At 43.5% G+C, this 16289-nt stretch overlaps 1 long non-coding RNA gene across 1 annotated transcript; it reads right to left on the bottom strand.

Annotated features, from left to right (window-relative positions):
- Positions 1-11147: 11147 nt before the first annotated feature.
- Positions 11148-16188, bottom strand: LOC146182028 (uncharacterized). The gene is made up of 3 exons (XR_014700327.1): positions 15907-16188; positions 14202-14306; positions 11148-11366 (listed from the first exon to the last, which is right to left on the bottom strand). It is a non-coding gene; the product is annotated as an uncharacterized LOC146182028 (long non-coding RNA).
- Between the last annotated feature and the right edge of the window lie 101 nt (positions 16189-16289).

The following is a 16289-nucleotide window of genomic DNA, read 5'->3' as shown; positions in this document are numbered from 1 at the left end:
TTTTTAAGAACGCAGCCCACTAGCAAAAAACTTCAAAAAGCAAATTTCTTCCACGCATCGGACTATATTACCATCAATATATGTGCACTCTTGACCAAAAGTTCAGTACCTCCACTTAGCTGCCACCAAGAAGTAGCTTCAAAACCGTAGCGCCTGAGGCGTGTCATGAAAGTGGAATAACACGTGGTTTCAATCATTCTCAGGGTGTCTGCTTCTAAGCCCTGTAGTTTCATTTAGCATTCGTGAAAGTCCTTCCCATTGAAGAGGGTGGAACAAAAAAGTATCTTATCTTCAGGATATTTAAACACTGGGAACGGGCGGCAACACGACGCACGCGGTGTGGCCTAGAAGGAAACCTGCTGGCACCAAACATTTAATAAAGACTGCATGTAATAATAATAATAATAATAATAATAATAATAATAATAATAATAATAATAATAATAATAATAATAATAATAATAATAATAATAATAATAATAATAATAATAATAAATAGGTTCACGGGAAAGGAAAAACGCATTATCTGCCACACTTGTCCTGTAGACACCTGAACTGCGCCGTAAGGGAAAGGAGGAAGGTGAGAGTGAAAGCGGAGAAAGGGGTGCCATTGTGGAGGGCTCCGGAGTGTACAGGTGCGGAGCACGTAAGTAAACAGAGCACGTTTTTTTCGTTCAAATTAAGATCACGCCTTATGCACTGGAGATAATAAAACAATATTTGTCCAAAAAATGGCAATGACGTCTATAATAAGAGGTTCGCACTTACCACACTGCCAGTTTCAATTATGCAACTCGTGAAATATTTTAGAAGCAAATAGCGTGCTCCGTTCACTTTTTTTTCCCGCACCGGCACATAACAGCACGTTACAATATGCCGGAGTTTTCTCATAGGTAAATGGTGTCCCATAAATCTGGATTTGCGTGCAGTCCGGTATATCGAACGACGGGGGGAAATTGCAGCTCGATGTGTTACACGTCTTTCATATACTTATGACTTCTCTACCTTCATCCCCTCCTAACTGCTCCATAGGAATGAATATTCATATACCAACGGAGACCTGGCTTCTCGGTGCAGATAAAACATCACAGCCACCTCGAGCTGGAGAAAAAATTTCCAGATAGGTTCTTGATTCTTAAAAGCCAACACTTTTAATCACAAAGAATAATGAGCAACACTTTATGTTCTATACAGTGACTACATAAGAAATGGTAATGTTGCATTTAAGTCTGCTTAGTTGCAGTAATTAGAAAGCACTTCTTTTACTGCTGGCAATTACGACACTGCGTGTTCGTTTCGTATGCCTTTGCCAATTATGTAATTTTCTAAATGAGTAATAATTGAATTCACCAAAACCATCAATTTTTAATCGATCAATTCATATAAATTGACATAATTCCCCTAAATGATGAAAAGACCCATCAACTTCTAAGCAACTGACCAATAGTCAATTCTTCGGGCAATTGCCCAATAAAACAATTTGGGTAACTGTATACACAATTGACTAATTCACCTATATACCTTTGCAACGGGCGAGGAGGAGGTCAAAACGCCTCCGCTCTGGACTGTTACAAACCGGTTCCGCCGCCGCTTCCACCGTACTAACGCCAGGCGCACACAACAGCTCAACGAGCATTATGTAGATGCCCAGGAGGCCTTCGTTGCAAAGGTCTATATAATGAAATGACCAAGTTATAATTCACTGATTTGTGTCTTTAATTTGTTAAATTAATCAGCCAATTATTAAAACATTTTGATGACTTATTTCTATTACATAATTGCAAGCTCTGTCCACAGTATAGTAATGCCGCTCAAAAATGCTTTCGGTTTTAAAAACAAGATCCGATCAATCAACGATCCTCCTCACTGGTCCTGTTGCCGCAGTAAACGACCGAAAATGTCGAGTCATAAACCATCTGTATGCGCCTTCACGCAGGCGCAAGAAAGGCCACCGGAAAGGAGGCGTGGGTTTCAAGGATGTTCCAGAAGAGGAGAAGAAGCCCATGTCTAAGGAGGAGGAAGGTACAAGCGTCATTTGAAGGCGCAAATACTGCCGATTGTTACAATTCATGTGCCTTAATGGTCTCTTCAAAGCAGTTAAAATTAATATGGTCAACCGTCGATAGCCTCAACTGGAAATGGCAGACACACGTGGCTGTAAGAAGTGATGCCGACAGACCGGGTAGCTTTGAAAGGAAACGGTTTTTGTTTTTCTAGTGAAGAAGTGAAGGAGAAAAAAAAAGTTCCCTAATGCGAGATCAAGGCTTTATGCTTGCTTTATTTAGGTTTAGGCTTAATTGTTTGCAAGTCCCTATGCAATTCCTCGACCATAGCCTCCTCTATGCCTCGACTAAAGAGTAGATAGAGCCTAGAGACCATCTATTTTTAGGTTTTTACGAGGTGCCAAAGCTCCGTAGAGGAGGGCTCCGACAATTTTGATTACAGGGGTTCTGTAACATTCGCTGAGATCTGACAGCAGTGGGACGCCTTGCGTTTTGCCTGCATCGAAACGCGGCTGCAGCAACTAAGCTCGAACCCTGGCCAGGCCTAGCTGATTAGTCAAGTGCCTATTTTATCGTCTATTAAGACATCGTTTTTCAGAAGGCTGAAGGCATGTCATACGGATGTACCAGGCTGAACACAACCAGCCTAATTTAATGATATAACGTTCTGCCGCGCGATGAACAGGCACAAAACCAAAAACGGACTATTTTTTTTTTTGCCCGTGTAAACTACTTTATCCGAATGCAAGCCTTCTTGTAGAAGGCAAAAGCTGTTGTATAGGCTGTTTTCGGGAAGGCTATAAAATAATTATATGCGAGATATAATTGCACTGTCATCTGATGAGCTGTAGGAGAAACCAGGCAGGGTGGCAGCATTATACAAAAAAGGCATGAAAACACCTTTCCAACTATCGCCCAATATTTATTCTGCCTACCTTCTCAAAAGGCCCCGGGGTGGTGCAGTGGTTACGGCGCTCGACTACTGTTCCCAAGGGCGCGGGATCGAATCCCCGCCTCGGCGGCCGCTTTTCGATGGAGGCGAAAAGCAAGGCGCACGTGTGCTGTACGATGTCAGTGCACGTTAAAGAACCCCTGGTGGTCTAAATTTCCGGAGTCCTCCACTAAGGCGTCTTTCATAGCCTTAGTCGGTTTGGGACGTTAAACCCCACAAAACTGCACCAAACCTTCTCAAAAGGGTTTGAAAAGTTTTCTTACTCGTCTTGCGTCCTTTATTAATCATCGCAATATTTTAAACCCCGCTCAATTCGAGTTTAAGAAAACCGATCAACTGCGCTTGCCCTTCTCGCTCAAAAAGATATATTAAATAACTTTGAAGAAAAGAAACTCGTCTTAGGCATATCTTTAGATTCCTCGAAAGCATTCGACAGCATTAACCACAAAACTGCTCAATAAACTAGACAGGTATATGGCATACGTGGCACAGCCTACTCTTCCTACACAGTATGTTTCTCCTCTGCAGTCAAGTCAGTCATCTCGAGTGTTCCACAAGGAAGTCTTTAAGGCCCCCTTCTTTTCATTCTCTACATTAATGACATTGCTTCCATAGATTCATCTGCAAAGCATATTTACGCTGATGATACAAGTCTGTTTTTCTCTGGTCACTCGGACATAGAGCTATCCAGCCGGGCTAACATAACCTTAGAAAACAAAATTGACATTGGGCTTGTCAAAACAGTCCAAAACTCAATGTTAATAAAACAAAAGTCGGTCTTCCACCCCAAAAATAAAGCATTTGAGCTGCCTTCTCATATACTCAGTGGCACTCAAAGAAATTGCTCACTGTGAAAACGTTAGGCATGTACTTCTCAGAGCACATGACATGGGATGTTCACATTGAATATTTAGTCAACAAACTATTATGCACAATAGGTTCTCTACGCCAAAATTGCTCATTATTTCCCCTTTCCGTTAACACTATGCTTTATTATTTACTCCTTTAGTCTAGTATGAACTACTCCTTGCTAGTATGGGCAACAACAACAGCAGAACACATCACAAAATTACTACTGCTTCAACAACGTGCCATAAGAAATATTACTAAAGCTTATTACTTCGAGCATACGGGACCAATATTTAGGCAGCTTAACATGGTTAAAGTAACATCTTTGTATAACTACAAGCTTTTGCGATTATATAAGTAAGGCATCACTAAAAAGGGCCACACACTAACATCTTGGCAGCGCTTAAAGACAACATAAATACTTACGACACCCGCAACCCGGAACATCGGCACGTTAGAGAGTGCTGGACTAACTATGGCAGGAAGATGCTTCATTTCAGGCTTCCTACCACATTAAATAAATACTTTCCTAATAGTGGTAAAGATTTTTCACTTCCTCTTTTTAAATTAATCCGCAAAATATTTATATTGCTATGGGTCAACTCATCGAAGATGAGACTGACGAAGTCTGTGTGCGCTTGGCGCGAGCTCGGGGCCCAAATCCCTGGCAGCGGTCTCTGCTTGTGCTTGAGTCCAGTTTGGTGTGAGTGTATTACTGTTTACACGGTGTGAATGCCTTCTGCCATGTAACAATATGAATACATAACTTTAAATGAACAGAGTTCTATCTTCGGCATGTCTCTCTGTATTGTTTTTGTGTATTTTTCCCGATTTACTTTGAGCTTTTTTTGTAATCCAATTATTTTTGCGTTATTTATTCATTTGTGCAAGCGTGACTTCTCTGCTGTGAAATTACCCCGTCAAGCTGTTCTTCGAAGCAGCTTTTTAGCGGCTGCTACTTTCCTTGTACTAAAAGAAAAATAAAGTATTATTGTTATTATTATAAAGCTTCAACTTATATGGCTGAACAGTCTTGCCTTGTGTATATTCACAAAGCAAATAAAAGAGAGCACTCACATGCACGATAGATAGCATGGTATATTGACGCAAATATTGAGAAAGGTTCACCTGTGGTTTAACATCATGAAATGATTCCTGCGTAGTGAAATGGTCATTGGAGGAAAACAAAGCGAGCAGCATGCAAGTACCGTAACAATGAGCATGGATTTTCCTTTGCAATGTGTTTGACAAGCTATCTGTTGTCGAGCAAGAAATTTAGGCTGCACAGCAAAAAAAAGGAATTGCATCAATGAAACAAATGCCAAGCATCAGGGTTGCTTATTAGTGCAGTCATGAAGTCAAACAAGTGAGTCTATACTCTGCAAAGGCAAAGAACAGCAGGCATTACTAAAAAAACGTCAAGGGGGTTGCGTCTTGACCCTTCAAACTGGAAAGCCAACTGATGCTGCCTCAGCTCAAGCTCCTTGGTACCTTCAGATGGAACTTTTCTCAACTTGAATTCCATGCAGGTGAAGAATCATGTAGAAGAAACACTGAGAAATGAGTCAGGATGAATAATTCTGACAGATGGACTAATATCCATGGTGAGGCACTCGTGAATTGGTTGTTGCTTTGCCAAAACCATTGGTCTATCGATAAGTCAAAACAGGCAAAAATCATCGTGCTGCGATTCATATTGCTGGTGAGATGCGCTAAATGACTAAGTCACTAGCAAGAAATAGGCAGCGGCGTTAGTCCTGGACAACAGCAACAACATACTAGGAGTTGGTGGGACTGTTGCAACTAATTGGCACACATCATATGCATTGGATATACTAGTCACAGGACAATTCAGTTTTTGTATGATATGGTAAAGCTTAGGTCATTATTGATGTTAGTGCTATTCAGCAAATAAATCCACGCTTTTCTAAGCATGCATTCATTTTATCCAAAATTTTAAATTCTTTATGAAAACGTCCGAGAAATCATTTTTAGGCACGCAAAGTTTTAGGAAAATTTGCACCTCTTCTCATGGCATGTGCAACGTGGGAATTTCAAACTACTACTCTGGACTTGATCCAAGTACTAGAATATCTTAACAGCTACAGAATGAGATTTTCAAATCTTCTGTGTTTAGCAGGCTTTTCAATGGTTTTTCTTTTTATTACGAGGTCAATTCGTAATGCTTGACTTGCAAGTTCTGTGTGTTAAATCAGTGATTAGAAGCTCCTTTCGGGCGGTCTCAGCAATCAACTTTTTCTTCCCGCAAAATTTGTCACAGCTTGTCCGCACATGCTGCCCAGAACTCGTTCGCAGTTTCACATTTGTCCCACCATTACTGTTAGAATTACTGCCACAATGAAGAGGGTCTTCAGCCCATGGCATTTGTTCCGCTTGGTTTCCATTGTCGTCTCACAATTTCCACTCAGTGCTACGGAGAGAGAGAGAGAGAGAAAACATTTATTGCTCTAAAAAGTTTCTGGTTTTAGCGGCGGGCCGATGTCTTCATATCTTCGGCCTCTTCACAAGGTCGGCGCCCCTATTCCAGGGCACCGCTGAGTCTTGCTGCTTCGCAGGCGTGCCGCACCAGTGCCCTTTGGGCCGTGAGCTCGCTGCTGGTCAGCAGACCCTCCCATTGTTCCGCACTCGGGTTATTTAGTTTGTGGAAGGCTCTGTTTCGTTCGCATTCCCATTTGATGTGGTATAGTGTGGGGGTTGCCCCGCACCACGGACATGTGTTCCTGTATTGTGTAGGGAACATCTTGTGTAGTATGTATAGATTGTGGAATGTCCCTGCTTGCAGTCTCCGCCAGCAGACCGCCTCGTGCTGTGTTAATGATGTGTGGGGTGGTGGGTATTTGAATCTCCGCCCTCTGTGGCAGTTTAGTATTTCTGTATACGTTGGTTCCACCGTTATGGGATCCTCCAGGGCTTCTGACTGCCCTGCTCGGTTCGTGATCTCGCGAACTAGGCTGTCTACCCTCGAGTTACCCTCTATCCCGGTGTGTGCCGGTATCCAGAAAATCCTGTGTCTTAAGGTCTTATTTGGAAGCCTTGCTTCGAGGAGGATGCTCAGCGCTTCCTTGCTTATTTTGCCCCGTGTGTAGTTCCTGCATGCTGCTTTGGAGTCTGTTAGGATTATGAGAGACTTGTTCCTACGGTAACCTTCGGCGGCCGCTAGAGCTACGGCAGCCTCCTCCCCCTCCGTTACCGTACAGTTTCTTAACGTCGCACTGCTGATTGGTTCCCCCATGTGGTCTACCACTGCTGCCGCGACTCTGAACTTTCTGGTCCTGCGGTCCCATGGGTATAGGGCCGCGTCTGTGTATACCGTATTTTCCATTGTGGCTAGGTTCCGCTGCACTACGGAAGTTATGAGAGTGCGCCACCAGTTTCTACAGCATTGTGCACAACTGTTGAGACAAGGTAGTGGGAAATGCCCTTCTTGTTCAATGCAGTTAAACGACCTATTTCGCAGTTTAACACACTATGCGGCGTTAAACTGAGAGACTCCCCACTTGAGTTACCATGTATGAACCAACTACCGCAGCGTAGTAAAGCGTTAAAGGCATAATCCATGAGGCCAGAAGGTAAATAGGCATTTTAGCCAAAAGAAATATGAAACAATCATGTTAAATATCATAACCCAACAACCACAGCATGAAAATTCTCTCCTTCATTACAACTGTTATCTGGCCCTTGCTTTCAGATGCTATCTAATAAAAAGGTGTACAATAGACCAGCTACGACACATTGTAGGGTGGAATTGGCCATAGGTTAGTGTACGATGAATGTGCACTTATACTGGAGCAAATCCTCTACAGTACGGCTAAGAAACGGTGCCTAGCCAATTTAAAGTCATGACAAATCATGAAAAAAAAAAAGATTGTGCATTATAGCTGCGTTGAAATCACTGAAGCGAACAGCTAGAACCGAGTAATTCAGAAAATTGAGCGTATTAGAACACAAACAATAATGGACGATAAGAAAATGATGAGCCCCTGTTCTCTTTTCTCACTGACGTCATCTTCACGATGTTCGAGCGACAAGAGTGGCCGGCGATTTTAAGACAATGGCACCAGCGTACAGTGTAGTCTGCCGCATGTTTGTCAAGACGAGACAGCACACGTTGTGTCCGCTTTATTTTTATTACTTGTCTGTGAACTGTACCAAGCTAAAAGAAAAACTGAACTCGACTCACATTTGTCACGCACTTGCAGAGAAACACAAGAAGTTTGAGAACCTGCGGAAGAGCCACTACAAGAACGAGTTCCAGAAGCTCAAGAACAAGCCTCCGACCGATGATGAAGATGATGAAGAAGGGGACATGTCAAGCACAACCCAGAACATCTCATCTGGCAAGTAACCGGTGTGGTTCTCCTGTGTGTGCTGGGGCCTAGACCCTGATGACTGGCTTCTTTAAACTTTCCCTGTAAATAGCATATTTTTCCACAATTTCTTTTTTTTTGTCATTTAATGTGCCTTTGCTACAAATAAAGACTTTGATCACTGTGGATGAGAATCAGAGAGCCATAGCTAGCGCCTTTTATTTTTTACCTCGGGCCACAGAGGTCAAGTGCTTCCAGCAACAGAAATGCATAAGCACTAGCTGGCGAGAATATAATCCCAAAACTTTCACCGACTGTTCTGTGATTCCAAAATGGCGCGAATACGGGCTGGTTGGTACATGATCACGAATGGAAAGAAACAGCGCTACTAAGACGGGACAAGAGAGCAGACAACACATGCGCCAAACATGCACAGCAAGTGTTATGTCTGCTCTCCTGTCCCGCCTTAGGAGCGCTGTTTCTTTCCATTCATGGGACTGTTCTGTAAACCAGCGTTGCACAGCCAAGTTCTGAACTTATGTTGCTGCTGGCTTTTTTATTGAGGCAATGCAATAAAAAAAAAGATAGATGCATTTAAAATGACCAAACAGGACTAAAATGAAAGTTGAGAATGATGAAACTGAGCTAACGTACTCGGGTACGCACAATAAATCAAGATCAAGAACATTCAGATTTATTCCATCACATGCTGTTGATCTGGTATGTATCTAAAATTAAGGCTACTTTGCTGGTGGGGTATCACAGTGAGTGATTTTTCACGAGGTCCTTTGCACCTCTAGCAGCTGATATTTATTTGCAAATGTTTTGTGGGAAATGTGGCTTCCACAACCCTACGAGGGCTAATGAGTATGCATGCACGAGCATCAACATAAACTATCGTGATTTCAGGGGAGGAACTGACTGACCGCATCTTGGAGCGCCCCTGGGAGCAGGAAAAACTGCTGTATGGAGCTGGTTTGGAGCGGTCAAAATGGAGTTTTGGAGCATGTTTGGAGCAGGCAAAATGGAGGTTTGGAGCAGTTAGGGAGCGCCTAAAATATGAATCTGTAGAATTTAAATTAGTACAAATTGCATTTTAAAGCAGTACAGACCCCCTTATACGTACACAAAAAAGCATTATATTTATAACGCATGCAAAATGCATTGCCTTTCCTATAACTGCTTCCTCAAAATACATTTTGCATGCATAATACTTGATTCTCTGCCAAAGTATTGATCCCAGGAGTTCTATCAAATATAGGCACTGCAACTTAACAATAATGGTCGCATTAACAGCATACCAAAAAGGAGAGTACAGGACGTAGCACCAGCCTGTCCTCTTATTTTGCTATGCTGTTTCAATATGGCATTCATTCTTCAGACGTTACATCTGAACAATGGGCTCCTCAAAGTACATTACATGTGCAGCAGCTGCCTGGAAATAATGCTAGTACCATATCTAAATACCTGCAGAGTGCAGCAATAGGTCTAAAATGTAGCACAGTAAAAATTCCTTAACTCAAAATTCATGGGGTAAAAAAGTTTCAATTGTCCAAAGTTCGAATGACCCCAATTAAATTGAGCGTAGTGTCACACCAACGCTCAGTGAATGTCGACGGTGACAAAGACAACGAGCGTATGTCGAAAAGGCGCGTGCTACAAAGAAGACGGCAGACAAAGAGAAGACGCAAGAGACTGACGCGATAGTTAAACGTTCGACAAGAACATCGACCCCAGACCGAACGTACTCTTACATTTGGTGGAGGTGCTGGGTACTTGCATACTAGGCAACAGTCTCGCTTTTTAAATGACAACAGCGAGACAATGGCTATTTTCCATGTTTCCATCACCATTTTATTTCTGACGAAAGCACAACACACCCAATGTCGCCAATGAGCATCCAAAACTCCACGCTGCTCTTGTCTGTTGGCAGCCTGCCATAGCGTATATTCCTAACACGATTGCAGCTTCAGCTAATGATCGGGCTTAAGGTATGTTATTGCTCCTTGCATGTGGTCCCAAATTTTTGCATTATCTCATTGTGGTTCTGTTGCACCATTAAAACAGCAATGTGTGCCAGCAATCACTGCATTAGCAAGTGCTCATTTGAATCACCACAAGCAAATGCCTGCAGCTGTTCATGAACTGCCCTGACAGGTGGTGGTGCGAGGATTTGCACCACTTAAGTCGAATGCGTGCAAGTTCTGGCTAGATGATCAAAAAAACCTCATATTATACAGCACAGGTTTCGTATAATAGCTACATAGCACAAAGAATATTTGTAAATATTCTTCCCAACATGCTTAAAGTAACTTTCAATTTCATTTTTTTTTTGGCCTGATCAGTATTGAACAGAATAAAACAGTGGACATCACCTTCAGTACTTGAATAAACTTCGGCTGAAAGCAGCACTAACTCTCCTCAAAAATCTTGCCTTCTTTCATATGTATTTTGAGCTCCCTGCTACATAGAAAAGGCTATTGTAATTCTGCATAGTAAAGCAACCACCGGTGCACAAAAGCTTTCAGTCGTAAATTATAAAAATAAAAATAAATATATATACATACATCCCACAGCAGTGGTACAGTGGTTAAGATGCCAGACTACTGTGTCTGAGTTCTCAGGTTCGATCCAGACTGCCGCCGGCCGAGCTTCAATGGAGGCAAAACGGAATGGCATGCGCTGTGTCATGTCAGTGCACGTTAAAGAGCCCCAGGTGGCCGAGATTTTCGGAGTCCTTCACTACAGGACCTCTCATAGCCAGAGTCGCTATGGGTCGTTAAATCGTACAAACCAATCAATTATAAAAATATTGTGACAAGAATATTCACGTAAACCAATGAAGCATTTTACACCATCACTGTGAGCACATGTGGCAGCTGACCAGTTCAGTGGTCAGAGCTGTCTGCTCAGAAGGACTATGAGAAGTGCAATGACCTCCAATAGTAAATGTTTAATGGTTTCAAACGTACATTTCTTAAACTTTGTCTTTGTAGCATACAGAATGGTATCTGAATTTCTGACGAGGACACTGATTCGCCAATTCCCCTGAATATGCCATCAGGTCAGAACAAAAAAGCCAAGGAGCACTGGAAGCCTTCAGTACTTGGGGAGGGAGACCACCTGGGAACACTTCGAGTGTCGATGGCGCTTCATGGGTGGCCACAAGCCATCACGCACGCCTAGGAGGAGAATTGATGCAAAGCAGTGTCCATTGGGAAACCAATCACTAGCCTGCATAGAAAGAATCATAGAATAATCAGTACAGCAAATAATCATTCACCAACACACAGAGCGCATTGCTCACTATACTTTGATTAGAAAACCACTGCACAATAACATACAGAAAAGATGACAGGCAAGACAAGTTTCAAAGTACCTGTTAAGTTGCAACTTGACTTGTCGAGTGCAATTTTCTTTTTTTTTTTTTTTCAGATCTTTTTGTTTAAGCATGCAGACAAGCTAAGCATGATCGCTAGCAGCAGCCTTTGTCCAGCAGTAGATCCGCTAGGCCTACAATGACGAATGGAGCAAGATGCTATTCAATGTCATCATCATCGAAGAAAATAAGCCTGCATTCCCTCTTGTTTTGGCCTTAAAGCAGAATAAGTGTGCTTAGTTGAGATATATTATGCACAACAAAACTTTCTAAATGTAACTAATGGTGAGCTGGTATGACAGTTCTGGCCCAAAATGCATACTTGAAACTTCTGCAGCCACGTGCAACTTTAGTGCAACACTGCACGAAGAGGTGGTGGTGTATGCACAAAAAAAAAATATGCACAGTTAAGCAGGATTGAATGTTTTGCAATGCCTCTTCATCATCAGCATCAAGGCACCTATGCCTCGATTCAAACGCCGGTAATCACATCCGTGGGTTTCATCAAGGACCGTTTAAGTCCACCTAAAGGAAAAGGTCTATCTTTCTGCTGCATAACTGTGTGCCATGTATCTTTGAATAAAGGGACAGGATTCTGGAGCGTCCCCCCCTCCCTGTCAACATTATACTCAATGCTGATGATATTAATAACGGCCCTACTTCTACCATAAAAAAATAATTGTTAACTGCAAGTTAAGAGAGACTAACCCGATATTTCACTGGATGTTAGACGGCAGCATTGAAAAATTAAGCTTTAGTACCTGTACTCACTCAACCCTGCCCTACCAAAATAATGACCACCAAGGACTCAAGAGGAAATTCTTATGAAATGTGGCCAAGCAGAAGAAAAGACAGTGTCTTAACAGACGCACAGTCAAGCTCCTCCAATATGAAAATTCTTTTGTGACAAGTAACCAGCATATAGTATCATCCAGTTGGAATGGATCATGATTTCTTTCGGTGATCAGTTTTTCTTTTTTTCCCCTTTTTTTTGTCATGAGTGATGATACTGAGATGCGTCACTCTCTTCACTGTGGTTATACAAATGGGCAGCATTTACACACAAGTTGGAATATTCTATATATACAAAAAGCATTGCATGCAGCCTGACACTGTGATGTCACGTCTTACCCATGTGACACTGTGATGTCACATCACACGTGGGTAAGACGTTGCTACCGGCCGCACTACGCTGAAGGCCCGAAACCTAGAGTAGTATTGCTGTCGCAATAAAAATGTGATAAAATAGGAATCAGGAAACTCCTCCCACCGAGAGTGACTGCCACTTTGAAATGCTCGAGTGACATCCCAAGAAAATAGACGTGCTTGATGAACATGTTACTGCACAAGAACATTATACAGCAAGGTATGTTTTCTTCAGTATAGTTAAGGCACCCACCGTCACAGTCAGTGGGCTGCGCAGTTCTGTTCCATAGCTTATTGAAGCACTGATCTGTTGCACTACATCGGCGACAACAATGGCACGACCAACGGCCGCCCACCCCCATGGTGTGATCAAGGTTTTCGGCCCCGCGACACTAACAGAACTGATCAGCGCACGGTTGCCCGATCTGTTTTGGTCAGATCGGAGGCCAAGCGAGAAACTGATGGCCGATGAGTTAATGGCCTAAACAGCTGCGCTTGTCTGTAGCTTAACCGTGTGACAAGAAGGAAAACAGCTACACTTTGTATGTGCCCACTTCTCATCAGCAATGACCTTGGCCAGAAATGTCAGTCGGCACCGAACTGCCGGCCCGTTTCACGACGAGTAGGCCGAGCGCGAGTATGCAGGGTTCGAGTCTGCAATTTCGGCAATTACGGAGCGCACATTAACAAGCTTTAGCAGTTGCTTGTGGCCATTGAGTGTAGTTTTGGCAATCATGACCTCAAATCGACAACTGCTTACACCACAAAGCGCGTGCACATCGACCCTGTGCAAGCAATATTGAGTGTAGCAGCCAGCAGCTGTCGGCACTGCTTGTGCATGGGTAACCGGCACAGGAGGGGACATAGCATCCTCGGCGCTTCTTGCAGTGCTGTTGTAGTTTGTAAACAAATAAAGGTGCAACTGGTGTGAAAAGAAGAGAATATTTTTGGTATTGCTAGCTCAGCTTGCATTTTATGCCGTGCGAACAAGCTGCATACATCCAGTTATATAGAAAAGCTATGTAAACAAATACGCTGGAGGCGCAGTCATATTCTGCAAATCAGCGCATTCCTGCGGGAGTTAAGGGCTCACACAATAAATACTATATTGTCACATCTCGGTAGAACGCCAAGGAGAGCCTAGCGATAGATCGTTTGAATGGTCGACCAGAACGAGTCTTGCATTCAAGCTTCTTTTTCCAGGCTCGCGCTTTGGTGTATGTTTACATTGATGTTAGTCATTTGCTGGACAAGTACTAGAAAAATGCAAGATTAGGCTTGGAAGTCTGTCGAGACTCGCGACTGCTGGGGAGGCGAGACAGACGGCAGTGGCTTCGAGGCTCTTGTTTGGTGCGGGAGTGAAATGCATTCGTATCGCGTTGGGTTTTGCGATGACAGTGAATGCAATAATCAATTTATGCTCAGATATTAGCTGTCATGACCCCTTTAAGTTAAACCTCTGAAATTCGTATTCGTAGTTCTTGCCAAGCATATAACAGCTAAACATGACCGCTCTATTGAAACTGGCAGCAAAGAACACTGACCTTATTCCATTTCCTTTTTGGGAGGGAGGTTTTTGATAGGTGCCTGCTGATAGGTCAGCAACATGCTTGTCAAGCAAGAACTTGAGTGCTTACATTTCCAATGATCTGAAACAATGTTGAATGTAAAAAATGACATCAGTGCACAACATAGATTCAAGCTGAAGAAAAAAAACTTGTATGATGACAAACCTTGAGAAATGTTCACTCAAAGTTAAGTTAGCAGACCTAATATGAGCTACAGTGGTACACACACAGCATTGGTCTCATGAGTAAACAGTTGTGTTTCATGCTCTAGCAGGCTATTCAGTGATTAAGAATTCTAACAATGCTGGCAAACTATGTAAATGAAGAACTGCTAATTATCTAGGAACACCACTGCCCTTTCATGGTACAAAGGGGCTGCTACCTATTATTTGTATTCCACAATGTGCATCTAATCAGCCAAAACAGCCCCGCCGGGGTGGTGCAGTGGTAAGACGCCCGACTACTGTGCCGGAGTTCCCGGGTTCGAACACGACCGCGGCGGCTGCGTTTCGATGGAGGCGAAACGAAGTGGCGTCCGTGTGCTGTGCGATGTCAGCGCACGTTAAAGATCCCCAGGTGGTCGAAATTACTCCGTAGCCCTCCACTACGGCTCCTCTTTCTCTCTTTCCACTTTCATTCCCACCTTCCTCCCTTCCCTTACGGCGCGGTCCGGGTGTCCACAGAGCAAGTGTGACAGTTACTGCGCCTTTCCCTTCCTGTGAACCAATTTAATTTAATTTAATCAGCCAAAACAAACAATGGAAAGGCAGGCATTTGCCATCCAATTATATTGACTGCCAAATGCAAAATCCGTAGACCAAAGCATAAAGCCAACCAAACGGACAACTAGAGCAGTTCCACTGCCCAAGAAACAGGTTTTGCACTTTCACACAACATAACGGTACTTGGATTTTTTTTTTTTTTTTTTTTTTTTTTTCAGCGACACACACAGGCAGCTTCAGACATATGTGCATTTCATCTAGGTGCAAGCACTCCTCCCCCCCCCCCCCTCTTTCTCTCTCCCCTCAAAAGCGCACCAAATTCTGCACTGAAACGATGAAAAACGGCTGGATAAGCGGCGACGGCCACATGCCCACATACCGCGTGAACTTGGGAAACTGCATAACTCCGGCATGAGTTGCGTCACCTCCCAAGAAAGATAAAAAGGTACAATAATGTTGGTAAAATAGATGAAATAAGTAAAATAGCGACTATTCTTGCTCCTGCTGCTGGAAAGTGAGACCCCCCCCCCCCCCCCCCCTCTTTCTCTCTCCCCTCAAAAGCGCACCAAATTCTGCACTGAAACGATGAAAAACGGCTGGATAAGCGGCGACGGCCACATGCCCACATACCGCGTGAACTTGGGAAACTGCATAACTCCGGCATGAGTTGCGTCACCTCCCAAGAAAGATAAAAAGGTACAATAATGTTGGTAAAATAGATGAAATAAGTAAAATAGCGACTATTCTTGCTCCTGCTGCTGGAAAGTGAGACTGTCGGAAAAAAGAGCGAGCAACGTAGGCAGAAAGTGTAGGCTCAAAACACCGAGTAGCGCCTCGCAAAGATACTCAAAAGAAGAATTCATAGCAAGATAGGTACGACGTTTTCAACCCGTAACTGTAACAATATATTCTAGGCACTATAGTAACAACCTACATTCTAGTTGGTTCATGTCACTTACCTGGGTTTTGATGAACGTCGGTCTGCGCAGGACCAAACCAGCGCAGCAGCGACGGTTGGCTATCATTGCCGTTGGCCACAGTGCGCCAGCCAACGTAGCCAAGACCATGGCCAATGCTCTGTAATCCTACACCAATGTGATCAAGAGCTCACCGTAGACCGAAGCATAAACGCAGGCATCGCAGGGCCTAACATCCTTGCTGTGCAGTTGCCACCGTGGTGGTAGTCCCTGGTGCACGGTGGTAGTGGTACAAAGCTACAAAGTGCAAAGTGCCTCCCTCAAACTGAGGTCACGGGGAGAGGGGTGACACGAGGACACGAGTGGCGCGGCTTTGGTGGCGCTGAGTGCGCACTAAATACCGTTTCCTTCCTCCATGGCAATAC

This window comes from Amblyomma maculatum, chromosome 8 (assembly GCF_055883805.1).
Source record: "Amblyomma maculatum isolate TAMU_Amacu chromosome 8, ASM5588380v1, whole genome shotgun sequence".
Taxonomy (NCBI): domain Eukaryota; kingdom Metazoa; phylum Arthropoda; class Arachnida; order Ixodida; family Ixodidae; genus Amblyomma; species Amblyomma maculatum.
The sequence above is the reverse complement of the archived record's forward strand: the minus strand, read 5'-3'. Positions and strand labels throughout refer to the sequence as shown.